We start from the raw sequence: 15,213 nt of genomic DNA on the forward strand, positions 1-15,213 counted from the left end.
TTTCCCCTCTGTAGCTCAGTTGGTGAGCTGTAGGTAGCTCAAGCCGGGGGTCGCGGGTTCGAATCCCGCCGACGGAACAAAAAGTGTTCAAAGTTCCTGGGTCGTGGATGTGTATTAAATATGTGTATTATATTATAATAAAAATCTTAAATATATGTATAGTATAAAAATATTATTATATACATATATTTCCGTTGTCTGGTACCCGTAACACAAGTCCTTCAGGTAGGTACTTAGCACGGGGCCAGACTGACGTGGTGTGAAACGTCCATAGAAATTATTATTATTATTATTTCCCGAGACGTAAAGTATCTCCATACCAAAAATTAAAATCGGTTCAGCGGTTTGGGCGTGAAGAGGTTACAGACAGACAGACACATTTTACGATACGACTACTGCAGCTTACATAATTTACATATACGTTACGTATTAATATATAATATTCAAACAAAACCGACGATGGTACAAAAAAAAAGGTTTTTTGTGTATAACATTTTTATAACTTGTTCTCAGTCGCTATCAAGTGATAATTAAGATGACCTTGGTTATAAAATATAGTTTAATAAAAAATTCAAATTAGATTATTTTAGGATTTAAAACGTGACAGACTGTCAAATGTATTTCCTAAACTTAAAGCTCAGAAAAAATGTGTTTGTTTATGACGACCTCTGTGGCTCAGTGGTGAGCGCGTTGGTAGCTCAAGCCGGGGGTCGCGGGTTCGAGTCCCGCCGACGGAACAAAAAGTTTTCAAAGTTCCTGGGTCATGGATGTGTATTAAATATGTATATCATATAATAAAAATCTTAAATATATGTATAGTATAAAAGTATTAAATATATTTCCGTTGTCTGGTACCTGTAACACAAGTCCTTCAGGTACTTACCACCGGGCCAGACTGACGTGGTGTGAAGCGTCCATAGATATTATTATATTATATTATATACCATTCAATAATTTTATTGGATAATTAATAACGATATTGAACAAACTTGATTGATAATGAATTATATAATTTAACACTTGGCGCTAAAGTGCATTACCTATAATTTTAAGTTCCTTATAACCTTTACACGTCATGTTCAACTAAGTACTAACTACCAAAATGATCGAACCGTTGCGCCAAAAAATTAAGACAAAAATGATTTTGTTTACTGTTATTTTATACATTATATTTTTTACATTTTATTTTAAACTTTACAGGACTTAAATAACATGTAACAGCTTATCATGTGTAAATAAAATTTACACATGATACTGTAATTTTTCTTTCACATTTCTTAAAAACTAGAGATCACCCAATGGTCGAAATTCGATCTTAAGTCCTGGCCGTGTTTACGATTCAATAAAAAAACTATAATCAATTTTCAATTTGACAACAAACTTCAACCAAAAATAAAAGAGCATAATTCGTATGTATAGGCTAGTCATTCAAAATTCCTAGTGTGTGTGTTGTAGTGTGTGTAATGTTTTATTTGTTAAAAAAATGTATAATAAAAGCATAATTTCAAAATAACATTAGCTCGATGCATTCCTTCACCATATAAACTAATTATATAATATAACTGTGCTAAATTTCATTCACCGTGTCCGCATTTTTTTTTAAACCGGTTCCAATATTTTTCGCTCGCGTATTAATATTATAACTAGCTATTTAACCGAGCTTTACTCGGTATTCGATAAAACACGAATAAAATGACATTTTCTAAAAATGATTTCTAGCTAGATCGATTTATCGCCCCCGAAACCCCCTATATACTAAATTTCATGAAAATCGTTGGAGCCGATTCCGAAATTCCAATTATATATATACATATATACAAGAATTGCTCGTTTAAAGATATAAGATAAGATATAGATATGGCAATTTTATTGGACAGTTTGGCTTTGGCAGGAACTATCTGAGTGTGTGTAGCGGTTATAAGCTCAGTCCCAGATCTCTCAGCAGTACCAAGGTTAAAACAGGTTGTAACAGAATGTGCATTTAAAACTGGGTTAAGAATTACTTTCCAAAAAGGTTAAGATTTGCGTTTTGTCCAGTTCCGCGATATTTTTAACCGACTATAGAGATAAATAAACGATAATGATGTATATTTTTTCATAATGGCGCCTAATCTAAACTACTGATAGGATTTTAACAAATAAGGTGTGATAGATGCGTATAGCCTAATTAACATAGTCGGGTTATATAATATAATAATATATAATAATATCTATGGACGCTTCACACCACGTCAGTCTGGCCCCGTGTTAAGTACCTGAAGGACTTGTGTTACAGGTACCAGACAACGGAAATATATTTAATACTTTTATACTATACATAATATATTTAAGATTTTTATTATATCATAAACATATTTAATACACATCCATGACCCAGGAACATTGAAAAACTTTTTGTTCCATCGGCGGGATACGAACCCGCGACCCCCGGCTTGAGTTGCCACACACTCTAACCATTGAGCCACGGAGGTCGGGGTTATATGTGTTAACTTCTGATTAAACACTAAGCGATATTATGTTGTGTCTACTAATTTTGATGTTTTCATGTGCAATGCGATTGTGATTTTGGTATTACTTTACCTGAACAAAAAACTCTGCCTTGAAATTATCCTTTACACAACTCCATAGATAGGAGCGAGATGAAAAGTAGAGAATGTTTTACATAGATACAGTAGCAGGCGCTAGTGGATGCTGGAGTGGAATTAAAAATGATTGCTTTACTATTATTTACCAGCATCTAATGAAATGTTTTTTTGTTTCTGTGCTATATCAATAAATCGGCAACGCACCTGCAACTCTTCTGATGTTGCAAGTGTCCATGGGCTACGGTAGTTGATTTCCATCAGGTGACCGTTTGCTCGTTTTCCCATTATTAAAAAAAAATAATATCGATTTCATTCAAGCTAAGCGAACTTCTTGGTGTCTAGTCTTCAAGTACAAGCACTGTTTAAGCAATAAGCGAATGTAAGCTGTGCGAGAAAAGTAGTCGCACTGACGGTGGGATTTGGTTGTAGGCTGGCCTGCCACTCGCCCGGACTTCGCCGCGACCAGCGGTGGGATATTACGACGCCACAACCAGCAACCACGTAGTACGTATCGCAACCTCGCAACTCTCTACGACTCTATACGAGTAGTAGTAGTATAAGAAGCTACGTAAGTCCGCAACCTAGAACCACCTAGAACAAGGGTCAATTCAGACTACAACGCGACGAGTAATGCATTTGTATGGACTTGACAGATTTATAAGACGTCTCACGCAATGGGGATTGTCCATTTTTTTTTAATTTTGCTCATTACAAAAACATTTCGAGGAATAAGGTCAGTGATCGTTTTTCTGTATATAAACGAAAAAAATGCCCATTAGTTACTTATATTTTTGAACAAATATGTTTAACCTTAGTTTGACCTTCAATGGCGTTAAATTAGCAATAAATTCGACTAACATTACGTTTCGAACTTTTGGTAAGCTTCTCGTATCAGCTTTCACATAATGAGAACTTGCATTTGTCGAACCAGCCATTATAAATAAGATTGAAAGGAAATTTAAAACATACTGCAGAGGTCAATTAGCCGCCGATGATGACGTCAGAGCGAAACTTTAAAAATTTATTGAGAAAAAACTAGCCAATGAATTTCAAAATTATTTAATTTATATTCTTAAAATACCCTATTTTAACGAAAAAAAAATAAGTACATGTTATTTTTTTTGGACAATGCCCATTGAAATCCGCCAAATCCATGCTTTCAAATGCATCAACGCGTCGCGTTGCGGTCTGAATTTACCCTAAGAAGCTACGTAAGTCCGCAACCCAGCACCACCTAGAATGAATCGCAATTTCGCAACCCTGTAGTACAAGCACATAAAACCGCTATTGACAACCCAAAAGTGCTTCGCAACTATTTGTAGTGTTAGATGGGCCCCTAGAGGATCAATTTTATTGTTCAATATCACTGAAAAATATATTGAACATTTTATTTTCGTTCGTTCGTACGTTCAAAATTAACCCTAGACGGTCAATAATATTAGCCAATACGTAATATTGCACAATAAAAGTGATCGTCTAGGGGCCGCCTTAATGTAAAATTGTATAGGTTGAATGACAGTCGCGCAAAAACTAAACGGCAAAATTAATCCAGATATGTTTATTTCTATGTCACTATGATACAATAGAAAACATAGCCTTATTCTTGACATTATACATTTTCAAGTTATTGTTTTGCATCTTCAAGTTGTCTAAAATCACGCAAATTAGTATGAAGACGGTCTACTCACTACTGTATATTATTGATATTGTGACTTGACTGCCATATTACGACATGTTTATTTATTTTGGTTTTCTTCGCGAAGTGAATGCACTGACGATTCATAACATTAAACAGTGTGATTCATAATGATATATTATGACCAAACTCTTTGTTACCACTTACGTTAGTGTCTTTGTCATTTCTTTAAACACTTTTAATAAGAATGATAATTGCATTAAAAGAGGCACAACAGTTTTCGCGTAATACAACTTTACGATTTAAAAACCTAACGAAAGCTGGGAAATAAATAGTTTTTGAATATTCCTTGTTGCGAGTAACTAACTAGGCGAGTTCATTTACTAATTGATGCCCACAAGTCGCAACGCATATTATGTCACCGCACGCATTCGATTATCACGCGGGAACGGTACATTTTTCCGAAATAAAAAGTATCCTATATTCCTTCCCCGAGACTTAAAGTATCTACATAACAATGTTGTGTTATTTCCTTTGAGTGCCGGGAATAATGCATTATTAATGTATTATATTTCCTTTCGGGACACAAAGTATCTCCATAAGAAAGTTCATAAAAATGGATAAGGGTTTAAAAAAGGAAAGCTCTAGTGACCTTGCGTTGCGCTTGGCGTCAGCACTACCGTGCCCCATGTCTCTATTATAATACAAAGATAACTCGAATCGCGCTGGCATACTGACATTTAAACTCAGCGTTTACATTTGCACAAATTTTTGAATAACAATACACTGTGTCACTTATGCAAAGTACCTATAACTGGGGTCTGGGGCCCAATTTTCGTACTTCGAATCATAACCTACCTAAGGTTAAAAACCCAAACACAACAAAATTTGTATTTGGGTTTTTAACCTTAGGTATTTTTTTGCAATTTCGTCGTAGAACAACAAAAAATCCGCACGGTACGTTTTTTTTATTAAAAGATGGTCTTCCTTTGTCGAGGTAAACTAAAGTTCATTACTTTTCTTTTACAAGTTTGTCACAGTAATTATTCAGGACTATTAAAAACTTAATTTGATTAAGTTGTTATAATATAAATATTAAACATTGATAGAGCGTCAGTAAATGAAGTAGGTGCTAACTTTTGCTAACTGGTCATTACATTATCAAGCTAGTTAGCACGTAAGCTAAAATTGTACTATCAATATTGACTGAGATGTACGAACAAAAAACAGCGGTGATATTGATATAGTATAGTAAATAACGCCAGTATACAGGCTGTAACAAAACTAAGTGACAATACTTTTGAGTTTTGGGTGTGCATGGGTCCCCTATATAATAGAGTTCACTGTGAAAGTAGCAGCGCTAAAAGAGTAACTTTTTTACTTTTGTTTGGGAAAATTCATGACGCTGGGGCGCTTGCCCATATAATTCACAATAAAGTTTTTGCTCTTTCAGCGCTGCTACTTTCACAATGAACTCTCTACAAGGAACACATACACACCCTAAAGTATTATCACTTACTTTTGTTACACCTTGTATAATAATTAAGTTTCAATACAAACATTGGTTAGGTAATGTTTGTATTGAAACTTAATTAGTGTCCACTTGTCAGAGCCTTGATCCAGTCCTGTCCTAGTAGATAAGTGGCAAGCGATTATCGTAAACGCTTACAAAATGTATGTGATTTGACATAAGTCATTGCTTCGCTAGCGAATACTGATGTCAAATCCTATACATTTTGTGGCATTGGCGTTGGCGTTTACGATAATCGCTTGTCGCTTGTCTAGGCCCTCTGGAATCCAGTACTTTATACTATCAACACTAATATTATTAATGCGAAGGTATTTCTGTTAGTCTTTCTGTTACGCATAAACAACTGAACAAGATTTTCAGTCTGTCAGTCTGTATATCTGTCTATCTGTCTATCTGTCTGTATGTCACCTCCTCACGTCCAAACCGCTCAAATTTGGTATGATTGTGCTTTAAGTCTCGATAAATGTCGCGGTCCTAGATGTTTTTTGCACAAATGAGCGCTTTAGAGCCGAAAAATGTTTTGAAATCAAAATAATGTGGATTACATGGGTCGTATAGCCAAATATATTAGTCAGATGATGAAGTAGGTAAGTTACAATGTTTTTTCGAATTATAACGGAAGAAATAAGTGATTGTCCTTATGTTATAACGAGCTTTTGCCCGCGGCTTCGCTCGCGTTAAGAAGTATTATTATATACAAACTTTCATCCCCTATTTCAACCCCTTGGGGTTGAAATTTATCAAAATCCTTTCTTAGCGGATGCCTACGTCATAGCATCTACCTGCATGCAAAATTTCAGCCCTATCCGTCCAGTGGTTTGGGCTGTGCGTTGTAGATCACCATGTCAGCCAGTCACCTTTGAGTTTTATATATTATAATGTTAGTTATCCGGTTCTTAGATTCGTCTTCAGTTATGAGCTTCATTAATATAAATCAGTATTAAAACAAACATAACAAAGTAGAAGTTATATTCAACAGAAAAATTACTGTCATCAAACACGGAAACAACTCATTATATTGTGTTAAGGCTATTATTGTATATCTCGATACAATTATGAGAAACCATATATTTCAGAATGAATGGAAGTGGCAGACTCATCGCCGTTATAATGAAGGATTCGCCATACAAAAGGATCAAGTTCAGTAGATACAGTTTTTAAATAAGTCATGGAATTCTGATACTTCCAGAATAATGGTAAATTCAAAATTCTATACAATCAAAATATAATTTAAAATTCTGTGTTGATTAATAGATGTCATTTAATTAATTAATTACATCGAAATATACATAGTTCTTAACTATTTCGATCACAAAATTTTGAATAAATGAAATTTAGATAGGAATCAGTCAACTCGTTTAGAAACTAAGATGCCACATACAAACACACAGTTATCTGAAACTGATGACAACAGGCACAGTCTTAAATTTAGAGGGATCAGGGGGATTTACGAATAATATTAACTGGAAGTGGTCTATGACAGGGATGGCGAATCAATAGCACGCGTAGCACCAGTACAATTTGAAGCACGCGTGACGCTACTGGCCACAAAACTAGTATCGAGATAATTATTTACCAATAATGACAATTATAGATCCACTTTTGCAAAGAGATCACTGAATTAGGCTTAGGCTAATCACAAAAAAATTAAACGACACGTTTATAACTTCTTAAGAAAGATTTTTTCAGAAAAGGGCACGTTGATACAAAAGATTCTCCATCCCTGGACCCTGGTCTATGAAACAGTAGTCACCAATATATTGCACAGAATTCAAACTTAGATTTTGATATCCTATGTCCTTTGTTACCGTCAAGTCATGTGCTCAGGTTTGAAATATTAATTTGAGATATTAATTCTATTGTTTATGTTTTAAAGTGGGAGAGCTATGCTTCGGCACGAATGGGCCGGCTCGACCGGATAAATACCACGTTCTCACAGAAAACCGGCGTGAAACAGCGCTTGCGCTGTGTTTCGCCGAGTGAGTGAGTTTACCGGAGGCCCAATCCCCTTACCCCTACCCTATTCCCTTCCCTACCCTCAACTATTCCCTTCCCTTCCCTACCCTCCCCTATTACCCTATTCCCTCTTAAAAGGCCGGCAACGCACTTGCAGCTCTTCTGATGCTGCGAGTGTCCATGGGCGACGGAAGTTGCTTTCCATTAGGTGACCCGTTTGCTCGTTTGCCCCCTTATTTCATAAAAAAAAAAAAAAAAGACTTTAAAGACTGTCAAGACTGTTAAATGTGTATTCTTAAAAGTTAAAAGTTAATTTTATATTATTTACTTATTAAAAGCACAAGGCGCTTACTGAAAATCAGCGTTGCGACTATAATCGCAACACATGCTGAGTAAGCACCAATTTGGTAGATACGGTTTTCAATTATTTTATTTCCTCTTTTAATGTACAATTATTTTTACCAAATAAAGTTCTTTCTTTCTTTCTTTCAAATATTATTTCCTCAATGATGATGATGATGATTAATCGTTAATTAAAAGCGGTTTTGTAAAAAGCGATCACTAAGATTAAATAATGACGCGTGCGCTTATCAAAACAGCACGTACGTCATATAACATAATATTGCCTCAAACGACAAAATATACAAATATTATTGTTTCATAAAATCAATTAATGTTTACTATATGACGCCCGCAACTCCGTTACGCCAAAATTCGTTTATAGCGCCGGAACCGTCCATTTTTCCGGGATAAAAAGTATACCGGGTATCAAAGTATGTCCATACTTAATTTTAGCAAAATCGGTTGAGTGGTTTGGACGTTAAGATGTAACACACAGAGAGACAGACAGATAGACAGACATAATTTCGCATTCATAATATTAGTATGGACAGTGGTTACGGATACGTCGGAAAAAAAGAAGGTTCTACTTCAATGATCACTGACCTTCGTCACATAGCTGATTTATCAATACTCGCTGTATACTTGAGGAATAGGCGCACGTTATGACTACCATGATAACTTATTTACGCACTCGGTCATAAAAGTGTATGAAAAATACGGTCCACTCCGCTCCGCTCGACGTTATTATGTGCGCCAAATTTCGGAAAAGCCATGGTTTACAAATCAGTCTTACCGTACTGAACTCTTCAATTTTATTTTAAGGTGGCTTTCGGATCTTTGCCGCGAGCGACCGCGACCGACGAAAATTCAAACGAAATGCCACGTGTTTATATGGTGCAATATAGATAATTATTACAATCTCAATTTTTTTTTTTCTAAGTAACCTTAAAATATGTAGGCACTACGAATGTTGAAGTATTTAAAACACATCATTTCTGGGAATTTCAAACTTAAATATCACTTGTATAATTGTAGATTTAGATAATAAAGAAACGGCTATATTGTGATTTTAATCTAATTTGCATACGTTTGACAACAATATGTCTCTATTAAAGACTTCAACGCGTAGCGCGCTCTTAATAATGTCCATTTTTATGTTGTTGATTTTTTCTATTATTTAAAAGTACCGATTTTTGTATTCTATAGTATTCCTGTATGGTACAATATTTATAATGTATAGTGCGAAATAATAGCACGTTATTGTATGGAGTAATATTTGTCCATCTGTGCAAACATGCAGACGTTTTTTTTTGTTAGTGAAAGAAATATTATGTAGCCTCCTTTTCGAAAGTCATGTAAAAACTATATGTCTAATGTCACCTTATCGTGGCACTTCACATGGCTATTTGTATATTTGCGTATATTTTGATGTATTCGTCAAACAATCACCATGTGTAGACGGTATGTTTGACAAAGTATTGGCCTTATTTGCCTATTTGACAAATATTACCAATACCCAATTGACGAATCCGTACCTTTGTCGCACATCAAAAGATTCAAATAGGAAAGTAAACAAAATCAAGTAAAAGTTTGGTATTTGACGTCCATGTGTGGAAGGCCGTATTTGCCTTTATTTAGTTGTTTGCGTCAATAATTTTGCCAAATGCAACAAATAGCCAATAGCAAAACCAGTAGCCATCTACCTACTAAATAAATTCATTTTCCTTGTAAACAGCGGGACTTATTTTTTTAAAATGTTGAGCAGAAAAATTAGGAACAGCTTTTATATTATTTAATCATGTAACTGATATTGATACAAAAATGGGTTTTATATGGATTGCTTTTGGCGATTTTGGAATGGAGATTTATATATATTATAAAATGTTATTTGCTGTACCAAATGACCCAACACTCACAACGCACATGATTCTCCTCTGGTGGCCATGGTCATATTTGTGACCCGCATTATAAAGTGTTGGCTACAGTCCAGCGCCTTGTGAATAAAACTTAGTACACACTGTTAGCATTGCAAGAGTCATAGGTCCAGTTGCGTCAGAATTAATAGCATGACATATTTCTCGCATGAGCAAAAAATGAAACATAATATTAATATTTTATGAAAAAAATTTACCTTTGTGGGCCCAATACGTCACATGACACCGCTGGACAATTTGATTATGCACCGCTGTAACAGCTGTGGTATTTACTTCGTCTTGCCTACGTCTCGGTACTTTAAACGATGTTATAAAATATATCTGTATTGCTCCATCGAACCACCGAAAGAGAAACGATCTTGTATTATGTTAAAAGACAGTTCAAAAATAGTTTTTACAAGAGAAGGATAGACTCAAATCTAGCTATTATTAGTCTAGCCTAAATTAATGATAGTCGCAAATTCAGCTTTTTAGACGCAAATTTGTTTGAACTAGAATATTATATTACTCTCAAATCTAGCTTTTAAGGGGCGTAGCCTGACCTTGAGCGGTGAGAGCTGACCGGCCACTCGTCGCTCACATGTGCACGCTTCCTTACAATGGCACTTTCACTCAGTCGCCGTACGCTTACAAATATATGCGCCACTTTTGTTTGAAACCTGTCTGGTTATTTTTAGTGTCTTGAGAAGAAGTCAGTACATGTAGCTTCCCCAAGCACCGTCCTCATTTAGCGCAATGGTTTAACGCAGTTTTGATTTCGAAAGGAGATAATGTGAAAGATTCGTTTTAGGGTTCCGTATATTATGTCAAAAGAAATACACCATTTAAAGATCTATTTTGTGTTCATTTGTTCATCCATTCGTCCTTCCAAACGTTTTTACGGAACTCGGGAAGATCAAGTTATATAATTTTCACTCTCTTCCACTGTATCCTTTATACATATATTTAAAGTAAACATACTTGGAAACTTACCATAAGAATTCTTCTAAATCCTATTCCAATTCTACATAAGATAAGCCAAAGTGGGTATTCAAATGAATTCAACTTAAATGTCAAGTTTTCAACTTCAAACTGAATGTGCTGGCGGGGATATCTAGACAAACTGGTATTGCCTCGCCTAAGCGAAGAAAGTACTGGATGGATATAAAGTGAGATTTGCGAGGCGCCGGCGCAGATATAAATAACGCTTGTTACTAGTTAGTGCCCTCTAGCGCTAGGGTTGTCAGAGCAATGAATTTATGATTTGATTTTTTTACGAGTTCATGAAAATATAAAAATCCCAGTAAAAAAGTAGTGCATGTGCTTTCGAGCTATCAAATTGTGTAGGTTTTCTTTTAATCCATCCAGTAAAATTTTGATAAAATGATTTGCTCTAAATAGATTTTAATTATTGTAATTATGAAAGAACAAAACCTCAAAACTATCCACGAATAAGTATGTACTAATAAAAATACTTGCTCTTGCTACACACTGTCCAGCGCGTCTTATAAACAACGCTTCTAATACAGCTAATTGTGGAAAATTTATAAAAACAATATAGATTTTTAGCCTATAACTGATTTTTGTGCGGAAAATCGATGCAATAATGTTTTTTATACTAGTGGTAACCCTAGTGGTACCCGTTATTCTATTTATGTGCACATGTTGCAGAGCCTTGCGCCTCTCACGTGGACATCAGCTGACCGCGAGGAATGGAAATGCTATTGAACTATTCAACGGGAATGAACTGTAATTGCTTTTAATGCTATGCCTGGCAAATCGAAGCAGTTTTGTAATAAACGTACAGTATAGTATTGATGTTATAGGTACCTATAAGAATACCGAGTTAAAAATTGTTTATGAAGAAAGAATTCTATTTTTTACTAGCTTTTGCCCGCGGCTTCGCTCACGTTAAGAAGTATTGTTATATACAATCTTTCATCCCCTATTTTATCCCCTTAGTGGTGGAATTTATTAAATTTCAGCCCGATCCGATGTGGTTTGGGCTGTGCGTTGATAGATCACTATGTCAGTCAGTCAGAGTTCAGTCAGAGTTATATATATTTAGATGAATCTTTATTTCAATCTACATCATGTTTAGATTTAATTTACTTTAAATGCAAGCTAACAAATGATTCAGCATGTAGCAAAAATGACGATTATAACTTTTAGTTTGACCAGATTTGATATTATTTTGTTTTATCTATTTTGTGATATTTTATTTGTTAAAAAAATATATAACAAGGTGTAACAAAAAGTGATAACTTTTAGGGTGTGTATAGAGTTCCCAAAAATGTTTGATCTTTAAGCGCTAATACTTTTCCAGTGAACTCTATGGATACATAAAAACCCTTAAGTATTATCACTGTGTATTGTAACACCTTGTATAATAGTTCCCAAACTTTTTATACAACGAAACATCAAAGATGTTCCTCAGAAATCATAAATGCTATTTATACAGCACTGTATTTAGGTTCTGTCTCATACGACAATTAAAGTTGAATTAGTCATTGTATTAAAAATAGAGCGTATAATTGGTATAAATTGGTCAAATATTAAACAATGCTACAATGGATGATTCGCAACGTGCAGCTTATCGCAATCTGACAAACTGTTTAATTCAATTTGGCATACTCATTCGTTAAACGCGTGTTCAGGTCCAAGGATAGGGATATACGGAAATGTAAAAATAGTCAGAGGTTATCGTGATTTCTACGAATAACCTTATTATTTTTTAATGGGCAAATAGCCCACCACACATACCCACTACAGCATCCCCTGTGTTGGCAGGATCTGGATCAAAAAAGGCAAAAGCCTTTGATATTATAGTCTCAGGGTTTCTATTAGCTTATGTTCCTGATTGTGTCACCTCAATAGCTTAGCGATATTGTTGTGTGAGCTTATACTGTGGGTCTGAAAAGTGGTCAACATCTTTTTCCTGAAATAACATTATAACGGATCAATCAGTGCGCAGTCCTGAGTCGTGCTATTTAAGTTTTATTATACATATACTAGCTGTCCCGGTGAACTTCGTGTCACTTTAAAACCTTCCCTGGACTTCCACAAATATTTTAAGACTAAAATCAGCCCAATCCGTTCAGCCGTTTTCGAGTTTTAGCGTTACTAACACAATTGAAAATCCAAGAGATTTTGAGACAAGATTGCAACGCCTGTAATTTCAACTCCTTGCTCGGTCGGATCTTCTTTTGATACTCTTAAGGTGAGGATAAACCCCAATTTGTTATTCCGTGACTCCCGGTTTACCTAGTTCCAATATAATAACGAAGTGTTAAAAAATATGAGATATAAAGCACAATATTTAAAATACCTTAAACCATAAACATTTTAATAAAACGTAATAATTTGGCTGTAATTAATTCACAAACTCACCCCCGAAAAAACTCTATTTCATCGAAAAATAAGTATTAACTAGGATAATTATACATTTTATTTGAATAAATTGTTAGTAAATCTATATTAAAATCTGTTTAACCGAACAATTTTTTTTCATAATATTTATTTCCAAAGATATTTAAAAAAAAAACATGAAAAATAGAGAAGATCCGCCCGAGTAGTTACAGTTTTATGCTAAGCTAAAATAAATCTTATTGCGATGCGTATACGCTTGGTCTTTGGTTGTGTGCAAGGTTATCGTTTTTGATTGAGATTAATCTCCGCCTTAAGCATATTCCAACATTGTAAATGAAAAAACAACGTTTGCCAAATAGTATTTGTCTAGAAAACACCTTATTCCAACCAAAGTTCCAAAATGAAGGTGTTTACTTACTTTTGCTTGCCTTATTAATAATTGTAACCTCAAAAACTAGTTTCCATAATGTTTCGGTACACGAAACCTAATATTGTACTAACTATTAGTAGTCATTCTTACATATTCATTCATTATTATCCAGCTATAGGACCTTATGACAATGATTTAGAGATCACTTTCCCAAAGCCTAAACGGCTTTCGACACACTCAATAACTTCTAGACTCGACACATTGCAGAACCTACTTACACAAAAGATTTTGGTCAGCACTCAGATAACTGAATATACAAATATCTAACATAACATCCATACAAATATTATTATAAATGCGAAAGTGTGTGATCTTGCTGAAATCTATACTAATATTATAAATGCGAAAGTATCTCTGTCTGTCTGTCTGTCTGTCTGTCTGTCTGTCTGTCTGTCTGTCTCGCTTTCACGCCAAAACTACTGAACCGATTGCAATGAAATTTTGTACACAGTTATTCTAGAGTCTGAGAAAGGACATAGGCTACATTTTGATGTGGGAAAATATCTTATTTCCATGAAAATATCGATGAAAATTACTTCGCATTGCGCGTGGCCAGCGCTCATCCCGGGGGTCCTGGGTTCGAGTCCCGCAGGCGGAACAAAAAGTTTTCAATGTTCCTGGGTCTTGGATGTGTATTAAAATAAAATTTCAAAAATCTTAAATATATTTTATGTATAATATTATAAAAAATCCAGAAATATATCGACGCGATGCAATGAACATTTTAGTTCTAATACGATTCAACAGATGGCGCTTTTTTTTTTACTTCGTTGGAACATAGAACTAATCATACTTATTAGTTATTATATTATTATATAATATTATAAATGCGAAAGTATCTCTGTCTGTCTGTCTGTCTGTCTGTCTGTCTGTCTGTCTGTCTCGCTTTCACGCCAAAACTACTGAACCGATTGCAATGAAATTTTGTACACAGTTATTCTAGAGTCTGAGAAAGGACATAGGCTACATTTTGATGTGGGAAAATATCTTATTTCCATGAAAATATCGATGAAAATTACTTCGCATTGCGCGTGGCCAGCGCTCATCCCGGGGGTCCTGGGTTCGAGTCCCGCAGGCGGAACAAAAAGTTTTCAATGTTCCTGGGTCTTGGATGTGTATTAAAATAATATTTCAAAAATCTTAAATATATTTTATGTATAATATATTATAAAAAATCCAGAAATATATCGACGCGAAGCAATGAACATTTTAGTTCTAATACGATTCAACAGATGGCGCTTTTTTTACTTCGTTGGAACATAGAACTAATCATACTTATTAGTTATTATGTTTTTGTTTATAGTTTTTAATACGTTAGAATATTATGTTTAATAATATTATCACTTGCTATAATAATAATCAATCTATCTTATCTTATAGAACTCCTACTGCATTTCTAAGGAGTTCGAGTGTGTTGTGTTGGCCTATATTCCATCCAGAAAATATATCAA

At 34.7% G+C, this 15,213-nt stretch overlaps 1 protein-coding gene across 3 annotated transcripts in view; it reads left to right on the forward strand.

Moving 5' to 3' along the window:
• LOC121739277 (UNC93-like protein) overlaps positions 1 to 15,213 on the forward strand; it is an 86,036-nt gene that overhangs the window by 52,659 nt on the left and 18,164 nt on the right. The window contains exon 2 of one of the 3 annotated variants that reach the window (XM_042131641.1): positions 3,015 to 3,089. The exons of 1 other annotated variant lie outside the window; for it this stretch is intronic. The gene's annotated coding sequence lies outside the window, so the exon portion shown is untranslated. Of the gene's footprint in view, positions 1 to 3,014; positions 3,090 to 12,230; positions 12,236 to 15,213 lie in introns of those variants that run through there. One more of the 3 variants, XM_042131644.1, reaches the window with a different exon arrangement.

Source organism: Aricia agestis, chromosome Z (assembly GCF_905147365.1).
Source record: "Aricia agestis chromosome Z, ilAriAges1.1, whole genome shotgun sequence".
NCBI lineage: Eukaryota > Metazoa > Arthropoda > Insecta > Lepidoptera > Lycaenidae > Aricia > Aricia agestis.